We start from the raw sequence: 15,995 nt of genomic DNA, 5'->3' as shown, positions 1-15,995 counted from the left end.
ACAGTGGGAGAGCTGCTCTGCAGGAGACACCCCTAGCGATAGGACTTGCTTCAGTAGGGCTTTGTTGTTCACTGAGTCTGCCCATTGAGTGTGTTACTTATGGATGTGAAGAGTTGTAATCTCGTATGGTCTCACGCTGACCACTGAGTACACTGGCTCTTGGATCTCCAAGGAGGTGCAAAGTCAGCCACTGCCTGGGGCTACCCAGCAGGAGCCACAGAGAGATCTGCACATTCCTTCTCTTTGTATCAGGTTTGGAAGTGCCCATATGAGGTCCATCTGTGAAGCAAGGCCGGCTGGTGCAAATGCCAGCCTTGGGCCTTCTTTTGATAGCTTTGGGGCTCCCTGACCCAGCTGCAACTTGTTTGACAGGTTTTAGGCTGAGAAAGTCCAGGCCATTCATATGCAAAAGACTCTGTGCACAGCTTGGGTGGGGTTGTAAACTGGGTGGGGCGGAGTCTCAGGGAATCTCCAGGGCAGAGGGAACTGAAATGTCTGCCAGTCAACCCTGCACCAAAGAGGTCCCAACACTGGAACAACGACCACTGCAAGCACCTCCATCTGGAAGAAAGCCGCCCCTGTGTTTCTGCCCCAATGCCAGACAGTCCAGTTTCTCCAGGTATCTGGCTGGGTCCCCCAGAGCCTTGCCTGGCACTGAAGCTCAGAGCAAGCAGGAGCTTGTAAATTCAGTTCCCAGTGCTGGCCTTTTAAGAGCAGCAGCTGGGTCTCTAGCAACCTGTGTGTCACTCAGCCCCAACCCGCACTGATTTTTACAGTCTGTAGTCCTGTAGGGACTTCTTTGCCCAGCTCTGGGACCTTGGGCTGGGGGTCTGGTGTGGGGCTGGGACTCCTTGCTCCTCCAGGTGGCATCCAAAGAGGCAATCTCCTGCCCAATTAAAAAAGTGGCACAGCTGGGTGCTGGATCAGCCCGTTCCGCGCCTCCACACCTCTTACTAGTCTCAATGTGCTTTCTTCTTTACTTCTCTAGTGGTAGTACTCCCACTCAGCCATCTTTCCTGTGGTTCTGGATGATAGTTGTTCTATATTTTAATTGTAATTGTGATGTGGTTGTGGGAGATGGCAAGTACAGGCGTTTACCTATGCTGCCATCTTGGTTTGCCAATATTAACATTTTTAACAAATCATCCTATGTTGTTTGTGCTGTGCCAGCACAGCCAAGGGTGACCCTGAGTGGGCGCAGTGAAGGATTTAGAAGAGACAGACAAGAGAATAAAAGCTGGTTCTTGGTGGGACGCTGCTTCTCTGATGGAGAGACAGCGACCCCACCTGCAAGCCAAGTCTTTATTTTATAGCCAGATTCCAGGAGGTACAGTAAGGGTGTGGTCAAGATTTTAACAATGTTCTAATCTACTCAATTACATGCACTTGAACTCTATCAAGCCCACATTACTCAGCCACGTGGGACCACAGGTTCAAACAATAAGGTCAATAAGGGAGGGCTTTGCCCTCCAAGCTAGGACTTGCACATGGCTTTGCCACAAGAGGACTGTGCCCTCTCATTAGTCTGAGGCTTGAATCTCTCCAAATACTGTAGCCACTCTCCACAATTGTTCTTTCTTATCAGTTTTATTCTGATTTTACCTCAAGCTTTTCTCCATATTATAGCGTCAATGTCCTTCAAATGGAAACTCTTTCCTTTGAACCTAAGCTTCCCATTTTTATGGGTTGAATTTCCAAACACTGCTCTGCCTCTCACATGCACTTCCAGGGAAACCTTGCTATGTGGGTCTTCTCTCCATTTCTAAAATCAATCCTTTCAAACATCTTGGCAGAGATAGTACTTCTGTTATCGTGGGAGTGGATCATCCACTGGTGAAAGTGGGGGATCTCTTTCCCCACTGGGTGTAGGGGTTGTCATCTTATGATATCTTTATAAAAATAATTTTCTAAGACTTGCACAGGAGAATGATTTTTATTTGCATGGAGTTATATCCCTCAGTTTCAAAAGACCTATTTTCCGTAAGCCAGTTATGGAAAAGATGTAGCTGGGGATTCAGCAGAGCTAGAAGCAAAGCCAGTGTCCAACATTTCTGATCCATGTGGAGGTGAGAGATCCAGGAGTGCAGACAAGCAAGAGAGGCAAGAGAGAGAACCTCTTTGTTTAGGAGCTTAAATATGAAATCTTTCCACTTGCAGTGACCATGTCTACACTCTGACCCAGGGGTCCTCAAACTTTTTAAACAGGGGGCCAGTTCACTGTCCCTCAGACCGTTGGAGGGCCAGACTATAGTTTAAAAAAAAACTATGAACAAATCCCTATGCACACTGCACATATCTATTTTGAAGCAAAAAGACAAAATGGGAACAAACACAATATTTGTATTTGCATGTGGCCCGCTGGGCATAGTTTGAGGACCCCTGCTCTAACCAATGACCTGTACCCAGGTATGATTGATAGGCAAGCACCTTCTCTTCCTCATTTAGACTTTACTGGGCATGCTGATAACATTCAGCCTTCCTTCTATTCCTTTCCAGTTAATTAATAAATAATTGGGTTAATTACAATGGCATCACTACTACTATTGATACTACTGCTAAATGTATATGTCTAAGTATTTTTATGTGTATTATTGTATGTATTACTCTAAGAAAGTTATGCAAATGTCTTTAATCGGATTTCAAATAGGAAAAAATAAAGATTTAAAGAGGCTAAGTGATTTGCTAAAGTTACTCAGTAACTGTTTGGTGAATAGGACATAAGAAAACTTCTGAATTTAAAGCCTATTTCCTTCTACTCTTTGAGGCCTAATGGCTGGCATCCATTTGCTCACCTATTTCTGTTAAGAGCCTACAATCTTTGTTTGGCAACACATATCTCCATTTCTCAGTTTCTATGTTTGGATGGAAGGCAGCCTAGGCTTAGGTCAGTCATTATATTCCTTTACTTTGGCCACATTGATCAGTTTAAAATGACCCATGAGGCCGATTTATTGTTAATCCCAAGGCTTTTGTTAAAGTGTCCTGAAGAGGTGTATGTTCTCTCCCACTAAACTTGAAACAAGAGGGAATGAAATGGGAATGGCTACATTCATATCATTGTGTGCAGCATGAGAAAGAAACCAACACAGGGAGGAAAGCCAAGCTAGGTGGAGGGACAGACAAAACGAATCTGGAAGATATCATTTGGCCAATGAAGACATTTGTATCTCATATTTGAAACTATTGCATAGTTTGCCACAATATCACTTGGACTATTTTTACTCACATGAATCAACAAAATTTCTCTTTCTTGGTTAAGCCAGTTTGAGTTACAGTTAGTATTGTATTTGTCACAACCTAGAATCCTAATTAAACAAATTTCCTCTAAAACAATTCTCTGGTAAGTAATTTCTATCAATGGCTATACTAATCTATGAATGTATATTTGAGTTATGAGCTTCCTTATTAAGATGATATAGCAACCCAAAAACACAAATATAATGCTGGTATCTCAAAGCTGGGTTACAAAACAAATAAACAGAAAGACAAACAAAAACAGTTACCTCAGGTGGCAGGCATTAAGTGAAACTTGGCCCCATAAATGAGAAATACAGAACTAAATGTAAAATAATATGTTCTAGAGTGAGATAAAAAATTACAATAGGAGTATTTTTAAGTACAAAGACAAAAAAGAAAAAAAAATATTAGAAACCCAATATGAGTAAACTGAGAAAAAAAGCTCAATGAAAGATAAAATAAAAAGTCAAAGATTAAAGAGTCTAAATTCAAAAGAAACTGGCTTATTTTCTGTGGTAAGTGGTTACTAAAATAATAATATCATTCTCTCCCATTAACAGTGGGTTTAGAGTCTCATTTTGGTGGGATACAGGGAGAAAATTAGGAATAACTAAAAGCAGATCTATTGAGTGAATGCTATTGAGAAGAGTATTGTGAGCTTCAAGCTAACTTAGTTATTGAGGGGTCATCAAGGTTTACAGTGATACAGCTTATGTCTAAAGAAAAAGCCCACTGAGAATAAAATGGCGTACTCACCCTTGTATTCTCAGTACCTAGGCCAATAGTAACACAATGACTCAGCAATATTTTATTGAGTAAATACATAAATATGGAATGAATGGAGCTTCAATTTAATTAAAACTTATTAAGTGGCTTAAAGAAAAGAATCAAGCATATAATCTGGGCCATAGGAAGGGATAATTAGCCTAATATTGAATACTCATAGATAGGGATTACAAAGTAGATAGAGAAGTGGAAAGAATGTGATGTTTTAAATGTACACTCAGTTAAGTACTTAACCAAATACCATAGATGTATGTGATTTTTATAACGAGCACTCACATTATAGAATGAATTCTTTTTTTATTCAAAATGTGTAGGTGTACCAATCTATTCTGAATTATGTGAGGGAACTCCAGGTACCATTGAGGCAAGCAGTGTCAGAGAAATACTGAGATTCCAAGGACATGGTCTAACCATTAGTTTAAGTCAAAGAAAGTTAGTTGTGCAGAAATAGAGAAAATAATCTTATTGAGGAAGCACAATGACTGAAAACTGCCTGTTTTTGTTTATTTATTCCTATATAATAAATTAAGGAGAATATCTAACCAACACCCCATAAAACCAAAACAAAACAAAACAAAAAACTGTTTTCAAGAACTTTATTTGGGCAATTTTCATATACACATAATACTATGCTAATTTTAAATGAGTCTCAGCTTTTCACTTAAACATGCCAGCAGGAAGTCTACTTGGCAATACTTCCATGGATGTTTTCCCAATTACTCTATGTACTTGAAAACAACAAAACTGCTTTCTATAAAAAGCATCCTATAATTCAAACTTTTCAATGATCTAGAAGGGGTTCTCTCTCAATTACTCTGAATGAGTAAAATTGTACTATAGTCTTTCCACATCAATTCTGAGTCCCACTGCTGTCAAAACAGTAAGTAGGGGCTGCTGAATCTCTGGTAAGGCCTTTTGGCTTGCCTCCCAGACTCTCGTTGGCAGATTCAAACGGTTCCTCTACATGTGTTGCCCTGATCAATTCCTTCTTTACTGGACCCTTTGATGTTTCTGGAGTAGATGACCACTGCCAACTCCTAGCATCAATACCTTGTATTTTAAGCACTAACAACGTATTGCAGGCATCAGGATATTGTCTCATTTGAAAACCCTGTGGTCTGGTGTTATTCTTACTGTCATATTACAGAGGAAGAAGCTGATATGAAGAAGGGTTAAGTAACTTTCTCTTGGTCAAACAATAGTACACGGGAGAGTTAGAATTTAAATCCAGGTCTATGTGACTCTGAACCTGTACTCTAAGGCAAGGAGTAGAAAATACATCATCTTAGCCTGTTTGGGCTGCTACCACAAAATACCATAGGCTTGCAAACAACAGAAATTTATTCCTCACACTTGTGGGGGCAGGGAAACTCAAGATCATGACACAGCATGGCCACATTCTGGTGCAGACCCTTCCCCAGTCTTGCCTACCTCTCACTGTGGCTAGAGAGCCCTGTTGTGTCTCTTTTATAAGAACACTAATCTGTACATAAAGGCTCCATCCTCATGACCTAAGTACCTTTAAAGACTCTACCTTCTAATCTACCATTGCATTGGGCATGTGAATTTTGAGAGACTAAAAACATTCAGGCAATAGCATGTATCTCCCTACATGTTTTTATGAAGTTTTATTAGAACTCAGTCATGCCCACTTGCTTACATATTATTTATGGTTGCTTTTGTGTCATAAACAGCAAACTTGAGTGGCTGCAATGGAAACCATATGGCCCACAAAGTGGAAAATATTTACTACCCGGCCTTATACAGAAAAAATTTTACCAACCCTTACTCTAGCACCTGTCTCGTTAAGCCATCTTCTCTCTGGTACTCAATACTATAATGCAAATTATTTTTCACCTTGAAAACAAATTTCATTCGAATTTCAGCAGTGATGAGTAATCAGTTGTGAAGAGTCAGTCACTCTTTAAATACAGAAAAAGCACTTTGGGACAATTTCCATATAATTCTGTAAAGTTCATTATTTTGACAAGTGCACCTTTGAAAAATTCTAACAATTTAGTTTACATTTCTTTAATAGGTTTTTCAAAGTTTGTTCACACTTTTTATTGCCTGAGGAAATAATTTTAAGCACAATATAACACTAATTAACTGGTAAATCATAACTATAGCATAGAAGACATTGCCTGGGACATTGCCCATGAATGAATAATACACACCAAAATATTCTTGGATTATCATTTGAAAAATTTCAATTAGCAGTTTCACAATAGATAAAATATCCAATATTCCAAATGTTCTTTTCCAAATGTTAAATGAAACCAATGTGATTTGAGGGCAGTATCAGCTGGAATGAACTCAAGGAAACAAAGGAGGATTGAGATGGATGATTTCGAAGGCTGTTAAATATAAGTAGTATAAATGGAAGCTTTGGACCTTCAATAGAAAAAGCCATTTTGCAAAGTTTAAATATGAACTTTAGAAAAGATATGTTCCCAAAGCACATTTTAGGTGAGAAATGAAACTTCCCATCCTAAAGAGTAAAAGATTTTATTTTTTACCGAAAGTCATTCCATTTGATCTTTCTGTGGTAACCCATGTTCCATTTTCAATAAACTCTTAACCTTTAAGAAAATTTTTCATTTGGAATTTTACATTCATTCCACATTTACTTAATTAATGAATTTATTTAAAATCTACTAGAGAATTGTAAGCTTCACTATTGATCTGTCAAAGAAAAAAAAGAAAGCCACTGATGCAATACAAGCAACTGCTTTCTCAAGCCAAAATTGACTGAGAGTGTCCGCTGTATAAAAATGAAATGCGTTTCTGTGGATGCACTGACGCTTTACCATCTGTCCAACATCTCAGATTTACTCTCCCAGATAACTTCATATTTCACCCTGCAGTCCCTAAAGAAACATCACTTTAAGCAGGGCCACATGGAAAAATACACTTCAATAACATTTGAAGGTCTTGCATTTAGCTGCAAGGGCCTCTAACCTAAATGACTGATGTGTCTAGAGAGAAGCTCCATTTGAAGTTATGGAAATGGGGAGGAGCAAATGCAAGGGATGGAATGTATAAAACACAAAATGATGGCAGTAAAAGACAGAGGGATTTACAGATAAAGCCAAAAGATGCTGGCAGCCATCTATCAGTCTGCCTTGATGAAATAGGTATTGGAAATTAACTTGGGAACCCTATGAATTACATTCAATCCATGCTCTGGGCTAAGCACTTGTCAATTTCAGCTGCTATTGCAACCTATTACTTACAGACTACATGGCTGGCAAGCTAATAGCACTGGATGGTGTTAAAGAAAATAGGAGAATAAACTGAATGCAGCAGGGCTTGTCACTGATAGAGCATGCCTTTCTGAAGTCCAGGGTGAACATGCAAAGTCTCCACTGTTCACTTGCTCCTAGGTGAGCATTTAAGCTGACATATCATCATTTTGCCTAAGAAGAGTCTTTTCTGAAGGATTAGTCACCAATCAGCGAGGTAGCTGAGAGCTTTTACTGGTGTTTTCAAGGTCTTTAAAATATGCTTGGAATTTAAACGTTTTTAAAACTGTCTCTTTTTTGCCCTGGCTGGTTTGGCTCATTGGATAGAGCGTTGGCCTGGGGACTGAAAGGTTCCGGGTTCAATTCCAGTCAAGGGCGCATGCCCAGGTTGTGGGCTCGATCCAATCCCCAGTGTGGGGCGTGCAGGAGGCAGACAGTCAATGATTCTCTCTCATCATTGATGTTTCTATCTCTTTCTCCCTCTCCTTTCCTCTCTGAAATCAATAAAAATATATATTTTTAAAAACTAAATAAATAATAAAGTTGTCTCTTTTTTTCATAGTTGCATTCTGAAGTCAGAGGCCATCATTGACCATTTAATTTTACATTCAAATAAGACCAGTCTTAATGCCTTATGTTACTTTCCTTTTAATTATCAGTCAACTCCACATTTACCTAGGCAACATGTAATTCTTACACTTAAGAAATTAAGGGAGAGGTTTTAGTTTATACTGCCAAACTTACATCTCTATTGCCCATCGACTCTCTATGTCTGAGTACCTTCAATCTTAGCTCAGTTAAAAAGTTAGGAAGATGCATCAGTACAACAAAACCTTTCTTTTAAGATCAGCTCCACCAGTGTTCCAGGACTATATTGTATTTTTCAACTGATAAGCTTGTTTAACGTTGAAATATTTTAATAAGCAAGCACATTCAGGGTAAATGTCAGCCAGAGTGATCTTTTGACTAACAGATGCTAGTGGGTATAGCAAGGGGGGAGAGACGAAAAAGCGCCGAAAAATCAAGCAAGGCCAAATTAGAACAAATGTTTGTCAAGTAAAAAGGGCAACTCTTCATCTGATGGAAGGGATTTAATTAGAAAAGTCACTGAGAGAAGCTTTCTCTAAAGTACTGGTCCCGTTCTCTTCAGATAAGCTAATGAGCCTCATTGAACTTTGCAGAGCAATGCTGAACCAATAATACAAGGAAGAAAGAATTTACAAAATGTGCTGCTGTGCCTCTAACATTCAAGAGGGTCAATTGCCTATGCCACTTCAGGTCGTAACAGAGAAGTGCTGTGGCCATTTACCTTCTGATTCTCCTTCTGAGTGGCCAAAGAGGTAAATGGAGCGGAGAAAATACTATTTAAATATGCCCCCTTTTTGTAACAATAAAAGACATTTTATTGTTGTGCAGTAAATTACAAAATACAAAGCACATATTTTACCTACCAAATCACCTGCAAAATATATAATCTACACTGATTATAATCTAATTCCATTCCAAGTAATTTTATCTTCCAATAAGAAAAATCTATTAAAGGACATATTTTCTCCTTTTTTTATTAGTCAAGGTCATCTTGGAAATATAAAAGAATACTATAAACATAATTTTATAACAGTGATTGTGTAAGAAAGACACAGACCCCATAGAGCTGAATATGGAAAAACCTGAAGTCATTTACAAACTGAGCTAGAAGGAAAGGTACTCTAAACTCTTCTGATGGTTTAATGCTTTAGTCACTTTGTTTGTCAGTTTTATTTTCCTTACAGGTTAGCCTTTTGCAGAGAATTCATGTCTGGTATTGAACTACTTGAGAGAGAAATAAAACACATATGGAATAGAGTAGCATGTGAAATCAAATTGCAGTATGCGTATAGTGGAGCTTTTCTGATACAGGACATTTACCAAATACCTTTAGGAAAGTTTCTTTCGTTATCTGACATAAGCAAACACAGGTGCTATGCATGAAATCTATTAATCAAAGCTTCCCTAATCCACTTACCACCTCATGAGAGAAACCCAGAAGAAAAGACCTAGTGGCAATAGGTTAAATTAAATACAAATTAAAATGACATTACCAGGCACCATTGTCATTTTAAAAAATATATAAAATACACACAAACATAAATACAAACACACACACACACACACACACACACACACCCCAACCACATATACTCCAGAGAACCCTAGTGAAAAAAAAATTGGATTATTGTACTCTATTGACTTTATGTTTTCCTATAGTAATAGAGAAAAACATCATTTTATTAAAATTGTTGAAAGTTTTCTGACTCAGCACCAGAAAGTATACAAAATTTAATGCAAACATGCTTATTTTGCCTTTGGTTGGTGTGGAGAGTGTCAGAAAAATCTCACTGTATTTACTTGAGTTGAATTTTTGGTTCTGATTCCATAGGTCTGATACCCTTAGGTACTACATGGATTTAGTTTCCACTACTCGGCCCCAGGTGGGAAACTAGACTTGGTGGCGATCTCTGAGATGAGACCCTGTTTAATACTGTATTACTGTAAACTAATATTGTAGAGTGAAGGAATTTCACAACTAATATTGTAGAGTGAAGGAGTTTCTTCCATCACGCTAGATCAGTGGTTTTCAACTGGGCGTGATTTTGCCCCCTGGGGAGCATTTCACAAGGACTTGAGGCTGTTTGGGTTGTTATAATTGGAGGGAGGGGCACTTTGGGCATCTAGTGGTAGAAGCCAGAGGTGTTGCTAAATACCCTACAGTGTACAGGACAGTCACCCACAGAAGTGAGTTATCCAACCCCAAATGTCAGAGTGCCAAGTTTGAGTAGTCTTACTCATGAATGTGAGATGTTTTGCTGAGTTTGCATTTTCCACAATATCTCTGCAGCCATAGATGTAATTGTTTCTGTGGCAGCCAAATTGTTTTCATCCAAGCAATTTGCATGTACTGCCTCTTTATATCTACCGAGGGACACAGATTTGGCCTAGAGGAACACCAGAGCTAATGAGTCAGCATATGTGATTCTTCATAGTATGAAGCCATTTATTTCGCTATGCCAGTGTGCTGAGGAATGGTGAGGGTGGGAGTGGATGGGAGGATGGAGATGGAACGTATTGGAAAGAACTGTCATCTACTATGCCCCCTTCCAGAGATCGTTACAGAATTGTAGAATGGCTCAAGGAGTTTGAATCAGCTTTGTTGAGCTTGTCCTGCAATATAGAAATAAGAGAAAATAAAGTAACTACAAGCAGTAACTACCTCCCATTTCTGTCTTAATGCAAAAGTTTTAGTAGATTTAATTTGTAATTTAGGAAATGGTAGCTTAAGTGGTTTACTTACTTAAAAGCAACTGTTTAAAGTAAAGGCTAGTCTAATTATTACTGTACTAAAAACTAAAAATAATAAGGTCACCTGAGAAAGTGAGAACATACTTATTTTAGATCCTAAGTTAAACCTGTGAACATGTACTCTTTGATAGCAGATATCCTTGCATTTTGTATACTAGTATAGTATGTTTTTAATTCATGGCTAAATATAATCATGAAACAATTCACTAGATCTTTGTAAAGGGGCTTAAAGACCAGTTAATCTAACCTTTTAAGTAGTGAATTCCTTCTCTCTCTCTCTCTCTTTCTCTCTCTCATTTCTGATAGATGTAGAGTAAGTCTTATTGGGAAGCTCTAATAAAAGGAGCTCACTCAAGATTAAATGAATATTGGTATTTGCCGAAACCGGTTTGGCTCAGTGGATAGAGCGTCAGCCTGTGGACTGGAAGGTCCCAGGTTCGATTCCGGTCAAGGGCATGTACCTGGGTTGTGGGCACATCCCCAGTGGGAGATGTGCAGGAGGCAGCTGATCGATGTTTCTCTCTCATCGATGTTTCTGATTCTCTATCTCTCTCCCTTCCTCTCTATAAAAAATCAATAAAATATATTAAAAAAAATAAATGAATATTGGTATTAGAAAGAATTGAGCAAGTAATTTCTTTAACCACTCAAGTTTTTAAATCTTTTCTAGAATAGCTTTAGTACTGACTTTCAGTCCCTCCTTAATACTAGAAATATTATTTGAGTATAACTACAGTATTTTTTCCCTAGATCCTTTATTCACTACTTCAAGAAATAGTACTTAAGGGTTAACCCACGTCAAATATTTAACTGTTAGAATCTGGGAATGCAACAATAAAATAAAGTTGGGATGATCCTTTCTTTCATGGAAGATTATTCTTAAACAGCAGAGACCTGGTTCATAAATATAAAACTACAACTGAATTCATATGCTATGAAAGAGAAGCACAAGTAATGATATTTTAAAGAAGGTTTTCTTGAAGAAGTGATTTTTGAGATCCAACAACAGAAACTCAGACCTTTCCATCACCTATAGCAATTAGAAAATAATACCTTATGTTAAACTGGTATCTCTCTTTCCACGGTGAATTTACAGTTCAGTGGAGAGAAAGCTTAAAACTTCTTGTTAAAAATTATTTCTACCCTTTATCCATCCCTTAAATGCCAGTCACCAAGGTAATAACTTTAAATAAAGTTATCTAATTTTATCCTCTCAACAAATTTAGAGATAGTTATTATTTTCCCCTTTTACAAATGAGGAAACCAAAACTCAGAGATATTAAGTGTTTCTCCAAGTTTCTACTGATTATAAATCACCAAATCAGAAGCATAGCCCCATCCTCGAAGCCATGTACCACATTACATTGCTTGAAACAGCTATAATAGCCACCCATAGTGTTCCTCTATCCACACTGAACTCTCTCAGTTTCCCTTTACCATTCTACATTCCACTGGTTTTTATAGCTGCCATTATCCTTAAGTTTCTTCTCTCCTCTTATTTAAATGATACTTATTCAGAGTTGATTGAAATCTCTAGGCATGCTTTGACAAGCATGGGATAAATTGAACTACTATTGGTCTTTCTAGATATTATATTCTTTTTAAGTCCTAATTCAGATCCTTTTTCTAGTAACTATACAGCCTTTTGGATCACATGAAATTCCCTGTCTACTGAAATTTTTGTCTCATTTTACTACATCATGATATTAAGCTGTCTCTCTCCTTTACTATTCATTTGTACCACTTCACAAGACAGCAGTTGTTTGATTGTAGGGCATTTAAAACTTTTACAAATTTTTCTTATATCAGAAAAAATATGTCTCATTTTACATACCAATTACTAATCTACTGACCTATGGTCCAATATATCTATTCATGTGACACTTGACGATGAGAATAAAAGCTAGCATTTTTAAATGCTTTATTGAATTACCTCATTTTGTCTTCCATTAAGTATTAGGAACTATGAGTTTTCCCTGTAAAGTAGCAGGAGAGTCTGTCTCACAACAAGCAACTGTTAGGAATCAAAATGCCTCCTCTAACTCCCTAACAAATATGTAAATATAGCAGCCATGACTAGCTTTAGTTTTCCATTCTCTCATTTCTTCATTAAACATTCATTGAATAGAAGAGGGAAAAATAAACCAAATATATACCCTCTATATCTTGTATTCAGGTAAGAAAAATACATATCAGAAATATTTGTGATTCAATGCCATGCTAAGCATATTACAATGAAATAACAGAGGGGGAGTATTCTAAACTAGACTAAAATCAAAATACCTAGCCTTCCTAAACTGATTTCTAAAAGATGAAGCAAAGTTACTTCAGAAATGCAGTGCAGAAATATCAAGTCATATACATGCTAACTAGAGTGGGCAGAGAGACCTTTTTGTGAATGAATTTTTGTTCAATATCAGAAAGTTAGAGAATAAAAAGAATTGCAACTAGAAAAGTAAGCAGATGCCAGGTCATAAAATGCTTTATATGCCATGCTAAAGAGTTTGGGCTTTATCATGAAAGCTTTGGGAATCATTATAAGATTTCGAAGGAAGGAAAAGACATGATTAGATTTGCATTTTAGAAAGCTCACTCTGGCAGCAGTGTAAATAATGGATTAGAAGAAAGTTAAGCTAGAAGGAAGAAACCCAGCCAAGAGGCTGTTATAGGAATCCAAACAAGACAGGATGAAGGTCTAAATTAAGGAGGCAACAGTGAGGATATTAAAACTAGACAGATTCATAACTCATGTGAGTTTGTACATACATTTGTTGGCTGGATAAAGAGAATAAGGAGCAAGAAAAGCTCAAGATCACCCCTGGCTTCTAATTTGTGTACTGTTATCAACTGAAAATAGCCAGAAACACACAAAAACTCAGATTTCGAATGAGATGAGTTTATTTTTCAACACTCTGGGCTAAAGTATGTGTGAGACATTTGAGAGAATCAGTTAGGGGCAAAAGGTATTTATCTGTAGCTCAAGATGGATTTGAGGGTGGTCAATGTAAAGTAGTAGATGAAGACAGGACTCTGTATAAGAATGCTAACACTAAATATATCAAGTCATAAGAGAAGGCCAAGTACAAACGTAAGGGAATGAAAAATATGTGTCAAGAACTATCATGACACATTATGAAAATAAGCAATATTTAGTCAACAAAATCAAAGATAATAAGTGCCCTAAGATAAAAAGCCCCCATACTGGTGCCAAAAACAGCAAGAGGTCAAAATAAAGTTTAAAGTCTCCTCAACTAGAATTTTATTGGAAGGCTAAGAAGGGTACTTTCAAGGGCCAGGGAGTAAATGAAAAGTAAATGAAGCAAACAAATTTAGCAATTATATCAAGAAGATCTGTTAAAGTTTGTTAGTTGGATATGGAAAAATGCTATAGAGGAAAACTGTTTGACTAATGTTTTTTTGCTTATATTATTTTGTTTTGCTTTGAAATCATAAAAAGAGATAATGGATTTAGAAGGGATAAAAGCAAACAAGCATGCATGATGTCTGTGATGACTTTCCAGATGAGGTTAAAGACCCAAGAGTTGGTGGTGACTCCAGTTCACACTCTGGAGAATAAATCTAGCAGTCTTAGTTAGAGAGGAGGTACTGAAGTTTCAAAACAGTCTCCTGGAAGTTTGTTAGTATAGAAAATAAAGAACAAAAAGAGCAAAGAGGGAAAGTGGGTGAAGAAATGTGTTGATTAATCTATACTATACATATTTATTGATAACTAGAAGCATGCTAGCTATTGAGGATATAATTTTGAACAAGCTAGAAACAGTTCCTGCCCTAAAACTATGAGTTATTGAAGACTAGTATAGACAAGGAAGCTCAGATAATAACCTATTTCTTTAGGCAGCATGTGTTAACTAACCAGCATTGACAATATACCATGTTATAGATTAATGTATCTTTATTATTTGACTCACAGCTTTGAACAATAGTTTATTTCTTATCTTTGAAAAATAAGGTTTTCATCCTATTTACAATATTTCTCATCATCTCAAGCCCACCCTTCAAGTTGATAATTTATAAGTCCTACATTACTCATGCTTACATTATCTTCAGAAGTCATGATACCTAGGAGTCTTAGAGGCTTTCTCACTTTTGTTTTGTTTTTTAAAACATATTCAGAAGAGATTATTTTTGTTTCTCCTCAGAATAATCCACCTTTTTTGGGAGGGGGATAAATCTGTGACTTGAGGACTCTGCATAAGAGCTGCAGTCACAAGAGAGAGAAAGAAAAATAAAGAGAAAAATTTTGCATTATAGGAGTATGCCTTTCAATTTCCTTTTCTTTTCACATATTCTAAGAAAGTATACAGGTGGGGGAGGGGGATGTTTCTTTATTTTCTGTCTATAAAATGCAGGATTCCAGGGACTGAATGGTATTTAAGTCCTTTTTTAGAAAAGCTGAGCTATCCTATCTAATAAAAGAGAAACATGGTAATTAGCTTACGACTGCTACCCTTCCCATTGGCTAATCAGGGCGATATGCAAATTAACTGCCAGCCAAGATGGTGGCCGGCAGCCAGGCAGCTTGAAACTAACATGAGGCTTGCTTGCTTCAGGGACGGAGGACTCCAGCGTTCCCCGCCTGGCTTGCTGGCCTCTGAGCTTGCAGTTTAAGAAACATTGTAACAAATATAGAAGCTAAACAAAACCCCAGAAACCTGCTTTCAGCGAGTCTGGGATCTCAGAGCTGGAGTTATACATTGTTTTGATTATAAAACCCAAACAAACCAGATACCTGATTTCAGCAGAAGAGGCCCCGGAGCTGGAGCCAGAGCTAAAGCTGGTCCAGATTTAAAAAAAAAGAAAAAGAAAAAAAAGGAGCTTCAGTCGGCCTGAAAACAGCCCTCAGTCCCTCACCCAGACTGGCCAGGCACACCAGTGGGGACCCACACCCTGATCCAGGACACCCTTCAGGGCAAACCAGCCAGCCCCACCCATGCACCAGGCTCTATCCTATATAGTAAAAGGAAAATATGCCTCCAAGCACCGGGATCAGCAGAGCCGTGAGGAAATAGAGCGTATTTAGAATATTATCCTATCTAATAAAAGAGAAACATGGTAATTGGCGTATGACCGCTACCCTTCCCATTGGCTAATCAGTGAGATATGCAAATTAACTGCCAGCCAAGATGGTGACCGGCAGCCAGGCAGCTTGAAGCTGACATGAGGCTTGCTTGCTTCAGTGCGGTGGACTCCAATGTTCCCCGCCTGCCGCTGCAGGCCTCTGAGCCTGCAGTTTGAAACACTGTAACAAATATAGAAGCTAAACAAAACCCAGAAACCTGCTTTAGTCCCGGGCTTCAGCCAGCAGGATCGCAACATTGTAAGCAAAGGCCAGAAACCTACTTTCAGCAGCAGAGGCCTAAGAGCTGG

Source organism: Myotis davidii, unplaced genomic scaffold (assembly GCF_000327345.1).
Source record: "Myotis davidii unplaced genomic scaffold, ASM32734v1 scaffold488, whole genome shotgun sequence".
In the NCBI taxonomy this organism is placed as follows: Eukaryota; Metazoa; Chordata; class Mammalia; order Chiroptera; family Vespertilionidae; genus Myotis; species Myotis davidii.
Note: the sequence above shows the minus strand (reverse complement) of the source record.